This window comes from Aethalodelphis obliquidens, unplaced genomic scaffold (assembly GCF_003676395.1).
Source record: "Aethalodelphis obliquidens isolate GAN/ISIS:26980383/991018 unplaced genomic scaffold, ASM367639v1 scaffold22, whole genome shotgun sequence".
In the NCBI taxonomy this organism is placed as follows: domain Eukaryota; kingdom Metazoa; phylum Chordata; class Mammalia; order Artiodactyla; family Delphinidae; genus Aethalodelphis; species Aethalodelphis obliquidens.
Genome location: NW_020837966.1, coordinates 459,071 through 473,385, shown reverse-complemented (window position 1 = coordinate 473,385; position 14,315 = coordinate 459,071). Strand labels below are relative to the sequence as shown.

At 37.0% G+C, this 14,315-nt stretch overlaps 1 protein-coding gene across 1 annotated transcript in view; it reads right to left on the bottom strand.

Annotated features, from left to right (window-relative positions):
* Window positions 1–14,315, bottom strand: part of DOCK3 (dedicator of cytokinesis 3) — a 409,735-nt gene that overhangs the window by 331,846 nt on the left and 63,574 nt on the right. The gene's annotated exons all lie outside the window — the stretch shown is intronic.

The following is a 14,315-nucleotide window of genomic DNA, read 5'->3' as shown; positions in this document are numbered from 1 at the left end:
CCCTTACTTCTGTTTAGTACAACACATGAGATCATAAATTTGAATAACTCAATTTACACTTGAGAGTCTCAATATCTTTATTTTTGGTAAGTGATAACCTTACCAATGTGACACTTTACCATATCTTAAACAGGATAAAGAATGACATCAGCAGGTATGGCAGAGTAAGGACTGCCAAAAAAACCCTATCCGCAGTAAAATCAATAATAACACTGGCAAACACTGTCAATATCAACTTTTTTAGAACTCTAGAAGCAAACTAAAGACTTGAAATATTCCAAAGAGTATTTATTCAAGAAATCTGAATCTCAGTCAGAACCCTCTTAACTTGCCCTATCCCATCTCCCTCTCCACAGCCCTATGTTAAACTTGAAAACCAGTCCCATATTCACAGGGAAAACCAGAAAACTAACAGCCCCTGAAGAGGACAGAAAAGAAGAAATGCAGGAAGACCTAAATAAATGAAGAGGTTTACCATCTTCACGAATTATAAAACTTAGCACTGTTAAGATATCAATTATCCCTAAAATGATCTATAGATTCAATTCAATCCCAATCAAAATCCCAGAGAAATTTTTGGTAGGGTATTAACAAGTTCTAAAATTTAAAAGGAAAGACAAATGACTACTATAATAGTCAAAACAATTTTGAAGAAAGAAAAAATTTGAATGACCCACACTACCTGATTTTAAGACTTAATATAAACCTACCATAATTGAGAGTGTAATACTGGCTAAAGAACAGACACAGAGATCAATGAAATAGATTGTAAAATCCAGAAATTAACCCACACATAAACGAACAATTGATTTTTGACAAAGGTACAAAAGCACTTCAATGGAGAATTGATAGTCTTTCAACAAATGGTGCTGAAACAATCAGACATACATATACAAAAAGAAAAAAAGAACCTCAACCTATACCTTGCACTATAAACAAAATTACCTCAAAATATATCTAAAAGTGTAAAACTTATACAAGGACAACAAGAGACCATTTTTATGATCTTGTGGCTAGACAAAGATTTCTTAAGCACACTCCATATAAGAATAAATTTTTAAGGTTATACTCCATTTATAATTATAAAATATTGCCTATACTCCCAGTGTTGTACAATATATCCTTGTACCTTATTTTATACCTAATACTTTGTACCTCTTAATCCCCTACCCCTATATTGCCCTTCCCCCCTCCCCTCTCCCTACTGGTAACTACAAGTTTGTTCTCAATTAACAAATGGGCAGAGACCTGAACAGATACCTCTCCAAAGAAGATATACAGTTGGCAAATAAGCATGTGAAAAGATGCTCAACATCATATGTGATTCAGGAACTACAAATTAAAACAATGAGATACCACTGCACACCTACTAGAATAGCCACTATCCAAAACACTGACAACACCACATGCTGATGAGGATGTGGAGCAACAGGAACTTTCATTGCTGATGGGAATCCAAAATGGTACAGCCACTTTGGAAGACGGTTTGGCAATTTCTTACAAAACTAAATGTACTTTTACCACAAGATCCATCAGACTCACTCTTTGGTACTTACTCAAATGAGTTGAACACTTATGTCCACATAAAAACCTGCACATGGATGTTTATAGCAGCTTTATTCATAAGTGCTTAAACTTAGAAGAAACGAAGATGACCTTCAATAGGTAAACAGATAAATAAAACTGTGGTACATCCAGACACTGGAATATTATCCAGTGATTTTTAAAAAATGAGCTATCAAGCCACAAAAGGACATGGAAGATATTTAAATGCATATTACTAAATGAACAAAGCCAATATGAAAATGCCACACAGTGTATGATTCCAACTATATGACAATCTGGAAAAGGCAAAACCATGGAGAGAGTAAGAAGATCAATGGTTGCCAAGGGTTAGCAGGGAGGGAGGGATAAATAGGTGAAGAGAATTTTTAGGGCAGTAAAACTACTCTGTATAATACTATAGTGGCAGTTACATGTCATGATATATTTATCTAAACCAATAGTGTGTACAACGCCAAGAGTGAACTCTGATGTAAACTATGGACTTTGGGTGATAATGATTTGTCAATGTAGGTTCATCAATTGTAACAAGTGTACCCATTCTAGTGAGTGATGTTGATATTGGGGGAGGCTGCACATGTGTGAAGGCAGGGGGTATACAGGAACTCTCTGTACTTTCCACTTAATTTTGTCTAAAACTGCTCTAAAAAATAAAGTCTTGTTTTTTTAACGCATTTACTATATGTAATCCCACACCTAGGTATGTTCCCAATACAAAAAAAGCCTACACTAAAATCTATACTCATTATTTATAACAACTTTATTCATAACAATCAAAAACAGAACAATTCAAATGTCCATCAACTTCTGCACAGACAAATAAAATGTGATTTCAACCTGTATGATGAAATACTGGTAAGGAAGAACACACTACAGATACATATGACATGAATGGCTTTCCAATGCATTATGCTAAGTGAAAAAAGCCAGACACTATACAATGTGTGATTCCATTTATATGATACTCTGGAAAACACAAAACTAGAAGGACAGATCAGTGGTTGCCAGGGTTGAGAGAAAGGGGTTGGGAGGGAAGTTTGACTACAAGGAGCATGATGTTATATTTGGGGGTGGTGAAAATGTTCTATATCTAGATTGTGGCAATGGTTACAAGATTATGCATTTGCCAAAATTCACAAAATTCTTATGACTATACTCCAAAAAGGATGACTCTTCCTGTATATAGGTTACACCTCAATAATCTGACTAAAATAAATACACACACAATAGTATACTTCACATCTACCACAACGGTTAGAATTTTTATTTGAAATTTTAACAGTATCAGGTGTTGGCAAGAGAATGTAGAGCGATCACATACTGCTAGTGAAGGCGATAATAAATGGTCCCCACTTTCAAAAACAATGCAATATTATCTGCATATTGTATGACACTGAAATTCTACTCCCATATATTATCCCCTATACAACAGCATTGAACTGGGGATATTACTCACTCTAGAGGAATTTTTAGAAATCTGTGGGGTGGTCTGAGTTACCAGAGAAGATATTAAAAATATTTATATTTTGAAAAGACAAAGATTCTTAGAAGAAAATATAGGAGTAAATCTTCATGACCCTGGGTTAAGAAACAATTTCACACAGAAGCAACAACAAAGTTCCAATTTTTTATGTTTTTATAAAACAATAGTGAGAGAATAACTGGGATAAAATCACATGCAGATTAAGCACCACCTCAAGATTTCAGGTAAGCACTTGATCACATAACATAACATATGTTTACAGAGGTCGGCCATTTCTCATCAAGTAAACTCTCACAATATTGTTTATCAAAAAGCTCTGTCCTGGGCTTCCCTGGTGATGCAGTGGTTGAGAATCTGCCTGCCAATGCAGAGGACACGGGTTCAAGCCCTGGTCCGAGAAGATCCCACAGGCCGCGGAGCAACTAAGCCCATGCGCCACAACTACTGAGCCTGTGCTCTAGAGCCCGTGAGCCACAACTACTGAGCCTGCATGCTGCAACTATTGAAGCCGGCGCACCTAGAGCCCATGCTCAACAGCAAGAGAAGCAACCGTGATAAGAAGCCTGTGCACTGCAACAAAGAGTAGCCCCCACTCGCCACAACTAGAAAAAGCCCACACACAGCAACGAACACCCAACACAGCCAAAAATAAATAAATTTATTAAAAAAAAGCTGTGTCCTTATGAATGAAATATACATATTAGATTGCAATATAAACTCTTGCTTCTTGTTGGGAGGCAGAGGAACAAAAGAAAGGGAAACTTAGACCAGTTCTGATGAATAGCAAGTAGCTTCAAAAACACATTATCAGGGACTTCCCTCGTGGCCCAGTGGTTAAGAATCCGCATGACAATGCAGGGGACACGGGTTCGAGCCCTGGTCTGGGAAGATCCCACATGCTGCGGAGCAACTAAGCCCATGAGCCACAACTACTGAGCCTGCACTCTAGAGCCTGCAAGCCACAATTACTGAGCCTGCACTCTAGAGCCTGCAAGCCACAACTACTGAAGCCCACGCGCCTAGAGTCTGTGCTCCGCAACAAGAGAAGCCACCGCAACGAGAAGCCCACGCACCGCAATGAAGAGTAGCCCCCACTTGCCACAACTAGAGAAAGCCCGTGAGCAGTAACAAACACCTAACGCAGCCATAAATAAATAAATTTATTTATTTAAAAAAAAACACATTATCATCTTCATTCAATGCCACCATTGTGAGGGTCATGAGAACTATGCTCAATGAATTTCAGCCATCACTTTTTCTTAAAACCAAACATCTGCTACAAATTTTGCCAAATGGTATCATTCCATGAGAGATTCAGAACTGAAGAGGATGAAGAAAGAATAAGAAAGGAGAGAGAGAAGGAAGAAGAAAAAGCTCATTCTTTTAATGTCTTTTATATACAGAACAAAAAAGTTCATAACTTCTCAGATAAAAGATTCAAAGAACTCAGATATCTGCAACATCATTAAGAATCAACAGTAAAAAGATGTTTTTTGGGTTTTTTTTTTTTACATCTTTATTGGAGTATAATTGCTTCACAATGGTGTGTCAGTTTCTGCCCTACAACAAAGTGAATCAGTTATACATATACATATGTTCCCATATCTCTTCCCTCTTGCGTCTCCCTCCCTCCCACCCTCCCTATCCCACCCCTCCAAGTGGTCACAAAGCACTGAGCTGATCTCCCTGTGCTATGCGGCTGCTCCCCGCTAGCTACCTATTCTACATTTGGTAGTGCATACATGTCCATGTCACTCTCTCGCCCTGTCACAGCTTACCCTTCCCCTTCCCCATATCCTCAAGTCCATTCTCTAGTAGGTCTGTGTCTTTATTCCTGTCTTACCCCTAGGTTCTTCATGACATTTTTTTTCTTAAATTCCATATATATGTGTTAGCATATGGTAATGAGCTAGTACAATGACACATCTTCTAAATTTCTGTTTTCCTATTACAATAACCCTGGACAATGTACCTTTGCAACGTGGAGCAACTAACCCTGTGTGCCACAACTAGTGAGACTGTGCTCTACAGCCCACAAGCCACAACTACTGAGCCCACATGCCACAACTACTGAAGCCCACGCGCCTAGAGCTTGTGCTCCACAACAAGAGAAGCCACCGCAATGAGAAGCCCATGCACTGCAACGAAGAGTAGTCCCCGCTCGTCGCAACTAGAGAAAGCCCACGGCAGCAACAAAGACCCAATGCAGCCAAAATAAAATCAATCCAAAGTCCTTACTACAACCTCTGCTTATTGCATCTCCCACCACGCTCTCTGCTCCTCCCTAACCAACCCCTCAACTACAGCCATACCAGTTTCCCTGCAATTCCTTCAACTCACTAAGCAAGCTCCCATACCTCAGGACTTTTACGCTCCATGCCACATATGCCTGGACTGCTCTTCTCCTAGAGAACCACAGAATTGGTTCCTTTGCTTCCTCACTTCTGTCTATTCTCTGCCCAAATGTTATCTTCTCAGGAAAGGCCTTCCATGATTATCCTATATAAATACAGAGAAAACATAACCCTCCACCCCACCCCAATGCACACTATCACTCTATCTCCTTCTACCTGTTTTGTCCTTCCTTATTCTTCTCAATGAGAAGTCTGTTTTATCCTTTTCAGCTGAGTCCCAGCTGAAAGAGTGCTTGATCAGCATTAGGCACTCAAATATTTGGTAACTGAAAGAAATTAATAAATCTGTAATATATGGGCTAATAATACCTAACTGGCAAGTGGTGTTGATAAATTTGATATATGTAAAGTGCCTTGAACAATGTCTCATACTCAATTACTGGGGGCGGGGGGTAGGGGATGACAGAGAAACAAGACACACTAAAGCTCTATGTCTGCTAAATAATACTGTAAAGTGTATTTCTAAACCTCCCCAAAGAAGACTGGGCCTATAGGGGAAAAAAAAAAAAAACCCTGCAGTCAGAAGTTTCTTAATATAAATGGTGTTCATTCTAAGAAACATTAACGGCCCAAAAATATATTCCTAAATGGCCCTCTTAAATCATTTCTGGAAAAAGTAGGGATATAAATAAAAAAGAAATACTCTTACCTATCTAACAGAGATTCAAATTAGTGCATGAATTAATACCCGTGTTCTCCTTTCTCACCAGCAAAATGTTGATACAGACACTGGTACAGAGAAGATTTACTACTGCAACAGAAAGTACAATCACTGAACCTAAAACTGGAGAGAATGAGTATGCAGGGCCTCCAAACACATGGAAAGTAACTCTTCCAACATTAAACAAAAATGACTTTATAAAATTTATTTATTTATTTTATTTATTTATTTTTGGCTGTGTTGGGTCTTCATTGCTGTGCGTGGGCTTTCTCTAGTTGCAGTGAGCGGGGGCTACTCTTTGCTGCGGTGCGCAGGCTTCTCACTGCAGTAGCTTCTCCTGTTGCAGAGCACAGGCTCTAGGCGTGTGAGCTCAGTAGTTGTGGCTCACGGACCCTAGAGCGCAGGCTCAGTAGTTGTGGCGCACGGGCTTATTAGTTGCTCCACAGCATGTGAGATCTTCCCGGACCAGTGCTCGAACCTGTGTCCCCTGCATTGGCAGGTGGATTCTCCAGCACTGCGCCACCAGGGAAGCCCAAAATGACTTTATCACCATATAATCTGTCCATAATTAATTATCACTAATAGAACCTGAATGACGAATATGACTTTAGCCACAATTCCTTTATTCTTAAAAAGCCACCATTGAATCTTTCATGCTTACAACCATAGCTCTGTCTCAATGGACTTTTACTTATAACTCACCTTCATACAAAATGCTATTTAGAGCTATCCATCCACTGGAGGACTTTATATTTCTGACCTAAAGTAAGATTTCTACTAAAATCAACAAAATGTAGAAAGTAAATTAGGAATAGGATAGCTAAAATAAACCAAAATGTCTCTTTAGTGTCCCAAAACATAGACTGGCCTAAGAGAATAAGCTTATTTTCTTAGTCTACATAGTTTTTTTACTGGGTGTACAGTTTTTCATGAAAAGCCAAACTAGGTTTCCTATTAGCTAGGTTTACAAAAATTCTTCATAACATCAAATTTATCAACACAAGAAATAAGTAACAGTCACTACTGAGAAAAGTTCTATGCTGAAAAGAGCCAGGAAAAGAACCAGTACCAAGTAAAAAAATTAAATGTGGGTTGTACTCTCACGTAAAAAAATACATCAATGCAAATATAATCTCACTTGAAAAAATTGTAGAAAGTCCACAAGATAAGATAGAAAATGACAAAATAGAAAACTAAAGTGGAAAAACAACAGTAAAACCAAAAGCTCTAAGATATTAACTGGACTCTGAAATATGAGACTTGATTTTGGGGACTTCGTGAAAGCATGTAGTGTAGTGACACTGTGGCACAGATGTCTAATAAAAATGTTTCCTTACGGAGTCTGTATTCCTCCAGTCTTGGCTTCATTTGATATAGAAACAGTCCCATGTTGTGTTAACTTCTTTCACCCAGACATTACAATACTTGTGAAGACCACTGAAAAAGTGACACATTTTCATTTCATCAACTTAAATGTTATTGGTTACATTTACTAAAAATGGTAATTTTACCTAAAATAAATTTTTAAATTACATACTAGTAAAGTTAGAAAACTCAATAATGTATATACAAAAAGTCTACTTTAAAAATGTCAGAAATTTAGACTCTAAAAATGCCATTTTATAAAATGTGATTAAAAATTAAGGTAGTAAATGAAAATTTCTAATTGAGATGCAATATTAAGTCCTGTTTTATACTAAAATCACTAGGGATTTTACTTTAGTTTTTTTTTAACATCTTTATTGGAGTATAATTGCTTTACAATGGTGTGTCAGTTTCTGCTTTATAACAAAGTGAATCAGTTATACATATACATATATCCCCATATCTCCTCCCTCTTGCATCTCCCTCCCTCCCACCCCCCCATCCCACCCCTCTAGGCGGTCACAAAGCACTGAGCCAATCTCCCTGTGCTATGCGGCTGCTTCCCACTAGCTATCTATTTTACATCTGGTAGTGTATATATGTCCATGCCACTCTCTCACTTTGTCCCAGCTTACCCTTCCCCCTCCCCATGTCCTCAAGTCCATTCTCTAGTAGGTCTGCGTCTTTATTCCCATCTTGCCCCTAGGTTCTTCATGACCTTTTTTTGTTTGTTTTTTAGATTCCATATATATGTGTTAGCATACAGTATTTGTTTTTCTCTTTCTGACTTACTTCACTCTGTATGACAGACTCTAGGTCCACCCACCTCAATACAAATAACTCAATTTCATTTCTTTTTATGGCTGAGTAATATTCCATTGTATATATGTGCCTCATCTTCTTTATCCATTCATCTGTTGATGAACACTTAGGTCACTTCCATGTCCTGGCTATTGTAAATAGAGCTGCAATGAACATTGTGGTACATGACTCTTTTTGAATTATGGTTTTCTCGGGGTATATTCCCAGTAGTGGGATTGCTGGGTCGTATGGTAGGTCTATTTTTAGTTTTTTAAGGAACCTCCATACTGTTCTCCATAGTGGCTGTATCAGTTTACATTCCCACCAACAGTGCAAGAGGGTTCACTTTAGGAGTTATTCAAAGTGTATTCTATTTAAGTAATTATTCCACAAAGGAGATTGAAAAATACAGAAAATAGATTTTTACATAAAATATAAACATATCAGACTGAAGAGCAAGAAGCAAATTATAGATTTTAGAAAGACAGCTAGGGATTCACTAGACTCTCAAATAAAATAAAACTCAGAGAAAACATTATATACTATTTAAAGGTAATTAATGTACAAAAATAGAACTGAGAATACTGGATTGTCAAAGAAGTAGGAAAGTAGCACACTAGTGTGTATGTGTGCTTACTGTCACTAAGTAAGTGCTCAGTGACGATTTAACGTGTGAATGAAATGAGACAGATATAAGGGTTTACATTTGTCAACTTAACTCTGGATTGATTACACCTTCCACAATTGGTGTATAAACACACTTGGTGTTTAAATTTAAAAGTCAGTTCAAGCCTGATTTTTTTAAAAAAAACAAAAACTTTCAAAAAATGTAATCCCATTAGGTTAGAAAAGCAATCAGTAAGAAAGGAATTACATATTAAGAAGAAAGTCAGTTTGGGAAAATATTCTGGATCCTGTGTGTAAATACATATATGAAAGCCTTCATCTGAAGGCTACAATTATTTAAACATATAGACAAAAAAAATAGTGGTCACCTGTCCCTGTGCCATGCTCTGTGCCAGGCGTTTTCATATCTACAATCCCAAAACACTGCTGAATACCACTTTGTTAAATATGCATCATCATTTAGATTGTGAAATGTCCTTGCCAATGAAAGTAAAGCTATACTATCAAAAAGAGCCAACAGTACCACTACAATTGCTACTGACAGAGAGGCTACAGAACAGTGTTAGCAGTGTTAACCCAAAAGAATGAAGCCTCTATATAATTCAGGCCTTGTGACAGTCAACAATCAGCAATCCTTTACAAAGATTCCGGGTGCAAACCAATCAAGCCAGATCAAAAGTACCAAATGAAGTCCAACAAAAAGTATCCTTCAGTAAGAAGTTTCAAACTTTTTATTTCGAAGGTATAACATATTCTTCACTGTCTGACAAAAGGAAAAAAAATGCAAATGTATCTATCCCCACTCCCATCCCAGGGCTAACAGCTGCTCAGGAAGTAGAGACAGGTAGACAACAAGCACAATTTCTATTCCATTCCATATCGTGATTAAAAGTAGTTTAAAAAAAATCACCATTCATTATGAAGGGCAGATTTGCATGTAGATCCACTTTAGAGATCATTTAAGTAACCAACTATAAAATCAAGGACCAAAATACTAATTTTTCTTTGGTATATCAATAAAAATATGCACAGCCCATCTAATTCTTTATCCTTTTTCCAATTATATAACTAATAGGCAGGAAACAAAGTACCAACCACTTACATGAAAAAAGAAATTTACAGATAATTCAGCCCCAAAGTGGGGGAACATAATTACTCAAAAGGTCTACATTCAAAATACACTTTCCATTATTTTCATTGAAAACTGTTAAAGAATAACCTTATGTATTTATTTGCATAAAAAATAATTTAATCCTATTTTACATCTTCATTTATGAGCAGTAAGTATAAAAGACAATAATTGGCAATAAATAAACATACATTAAAAATTAAGAACTTTTACTTCCAAATGAGTTATTGTTCCCTTAAGAGTAGTCATTCGGGAGAACCATAAACAAATTTCAATAATATTGCCATTGATTAAGATATTTTAAAAACTCTTTTAGAATTCAAATATATATAAAATACATTTACTAACTTATGGTTCTAGCCCTGGCAAAACACTTTGCATTAGACAAATATAAACCTGAACAAAATACATGAAACAACTGTGTAAGAGCAATGGAGAGCAACTATCATAGACAAGATCTAAGGCACTATAATCCTTGAAAAAAGAGAATCACATCAAAGCGAGCTCCTCATTCAGCTGAGATTTTCCCTGAGGACATCCCAGCAAAAATGAGAGTCCCACTGAGGTAAGAAGAAAAGGGTTGACACTGAGAGCTACCTGATACAATCCCCACTCTTGGGATTGCCTAATTCCTACAGTTCTAATTCAGGGCAACGTTCCAAGAAGCCCAGCAGAAAGTAGCAGCTGACAGGCTAAAGAGTTGAACAGAGCCACATTACCTTTAGGAGAACTATAATAATACAGTGACTTTTCAACAGAAATGATGGAAATCAAAAGTTAATGAAGTAAACCTTTAAAATGCTAAAAGAAAGTATTCATCACCTGGGTGTAGAAAACTACACCCAGGGAAAAGATCTTTCAAAATGATGACAAATGAAAAAACAGATTCACATAAACAAAAGCTGAATGAATGTGCAGCAAACCTGCACTAAAGAAGCATTACTAAAAGGAGTACTTACGGTAAAATGAAAGTGATCCCAGATGCAACCATGAAAAAGAAGAAAGAAACAGCACTGGAAAGGGTAAAAATGTGGGCAAACAAATGAATATAGACAGAAGATATATGACAATAGTGATACAAAAGGTAATAGAGGAGCAAACGCAATTAAATCACTGTAAAAGTTCATGCATTGTTGGAAGGTGTAAAAGTAAAAATTCAAGGTAGACTCTAATAAGTCAAGGATGTATGTTTCAACTCTAGGGTAACACCAAGGGACACATAAAATACTTCAAAACCAACAAGCTAATAGAGGAAAATAAATAGAATTTGCTAGGTCAACTTGAGGCAAGAAAAGATAAATTAATGGACAAAGACCAAAATGACAGACTTAAACCTAGCTAGATCAATAATTAAATCAGGGGCTTCCCTGGTGGCGCAGTGGTTGGGAGTCCGCCTGCCGATGCAGGGGACACGGGCTCGGGCCCCAGTCCGGGAGGATCCCACATGCCGCAGAGCGGCTGGGCCCGTGAGCCATGGCCGCTGAGCCTGCGCGTCCGGAGCCTGTGCTCTGCAACGGGAGAGGCCACAACAGTGAGAGGCTCGCGTACCGCAAAAAAAAAAATAATAATAATAATAATAATAATTAAATCAACTGCAAATGAAATAATCCAAATTCTCAGACTAAACAAAAAGAAATCCCCTATTATGTGCTATTTACACACTACACACACACACACACACACACACATTTAAACATAAGAATGTATAAAAGTTAAAAGTAGAAGCATAGGTGACTTTCACTTGGCCCCAGAATAATGGAAGTCACTGAATCTCTCCACATAGCCTCCAAAGGACATACAGATTAAAAAAAATTTTTTTAATTTAAAAAAAGAACATTAAAGCCACAATTAATCTATGCCTTCAACATTACTAAGTGTCAGAGAATACTATGGACTTCAAATTACATTTACGTAGAGAAAAACTCCAAATTAAAAGAAGCTAACTCTAGAGCGCCTGCTCTTACTGTACAGCTCTTCACTACTACATCTCCCACGCAGATGCAATGCTTTTCTAAGACTGCCAGTTCTTTTTTACATGGACTCTCTGGACTTCTCCTTGCCTTCTACACACAGGCTTGCAGTGGTAGAATGAGTATTCTGTTTATATAGGCAAAAGAGTATGGCGCCTTGTCAAAACAAGGAACCTTGTCAAAACAAGTCAAGTACATGTAATATTCTAGGGCAAGCTCAACTGGTCATTCTGTCCTTGGATTTAAAAGGCGGATAATGGCAGCAAGGCAAATGGTGATGACAGCCTTCAATATGTCTGTTTCTCTCCCTCTCTCAAGTCTCACAGGTTTAATTTGTTCTGATTACTTTCTACATCTGGTGCTCATATGTCAACCTGATTATCACCCTTTACATTCATCCAGGAAATAACCTTCAAGAATCTCTCATGTGCTGGATTTTCTTGTTTCCTGAATCCCACGTCTTCTTATTGCTTTATTTACTGCTTTTAAAGGAACACATCCCCAGTAGCTTCTTGAGAAAAATTATATGGAAGGAAAACTGAGACCTTTGCATGGCATAAAATATATTTAGTATACTCTCATATTCAATTCATACTTTGGCTGGGTTATAAAATTCTAGATTAGAAATCACTTTCTGTCAACATTTTGAAGACACTGCTCTACTGTCTTCTAGCTTCTATAGTTAAAATCTAATCCTCTGTATGTACTATGCTCTTTCCTGTCTCTGAATGCTTGCTGAATCTTGTGAAATATTGTGAAATTTCACAGTGATATTGGCTTATTTTCATTCATTTGTGTTAGGTACTTTCAATCTATCAATCCACACCCTTCCATTCTGAAATACTTTCCTGAATTACTTCGTCATTGATTTCTATCCTTCAGTTTCTCTCTTCTATGTTTCTGAATCTCCACCAGGTGATATATCTCTTGAAGCTGACCTCCAATATTCTGATCTTCTCTAATTTTCTATGATGTGTATTTTTTCTCTACTTTCCAGGAAATTTCCTCATCTTTATCTTTCAACCCTTCTTCTGAGATTTTTCATGTTTCATGATGTTCTATCATGTTTTTAATTTCCTAGAGCTCTTTTCTGTTGTCTGAATGTTCCTTTTTTTATAGTATCCTGTTCTTGTTCCATGGATGCTATGGCTTCCTTTATGTCTCAGAGTGGTATTAATGATAAGGTTTAAGTTTTTCCCACCCTATGTAGTCTCTTTCCCCAAGGTGTTTTTTCTTCTTCTTTTTTGGGGGGAAGGAAGGGAGCCATCTTTCATATTAGAGGCATCCTCAAATATCTCGTACCCTCGGTTGTCTGCTCAATTTAAAAGAAAGTAAATTAAAAGTTAACTGGGGGAGTCCCATGGTGGCCTAGTCGTTAGGATTCTGGGCTTTCACTGCTGTGGCCCAGGTTCAATCCCTGGTTGGGGAACTGAGATCCCACAAGCACAGCAAAAAAGAAAAAGTTAACTGGAAGCTCTAAATGCATGTGTGAAGTTTGCTGACCTTCTGATTCACTGTATGGAGATCTGACTAACATTTGTTGTGAAAATTCTGATATCAAGGTATCTACTAGAGTCCAGTCAGGAAACAGAAACCACACCAACCTTTCAAAGAGGAAAAATTTTAATATAAAGAATCATTAACTAGGTAACCAAGACATGGAAGCAACCTAAATGTCCACTGACAGATGAATAGATAAAGAAGACATGGTATATATATACAATGGAATACTACTCGGCCATAAAGAAGAAATACTACTCGGCCATAAAGAAGAAATAATACCATTTGCAGCAACATGGATGGACCTAGAGATGATCATACGAAGTGAAGTCAGACAGAGAAAGACAAATATCATATAATATCACTTATATGTGAAATCTAAAATACGATACAAATGAACTTATTTACAAAACAGAAACCGACTCACAGACACAGAAAACAAAACTTATGATTACCAAAAGGGAAGGGGGGGAGGGATAAATTAGGAGTTTGGGATTAGCATGTACAAACTACTATGTATAAAATAGATAAACAACAAGAAGAACTATACTCAATATATTGTAATAAACTATAATGGAAAAGATATGAAAAAGAATATACACACCAACACACACACACACATATATATATGGCTGAATCACTTTGCTGTACACCAGAAACTAACACAACATTGTAAATCAACTATACTTTGATTTTTTTAAAAAGGAATCATTAAGTAGGTAAAAGATAGTAAGTAATTAAAAATGTAAAAGAGGACTCTAGGATATAACTGAGGTAGCAACTACAAAAAACTATTGTTTTT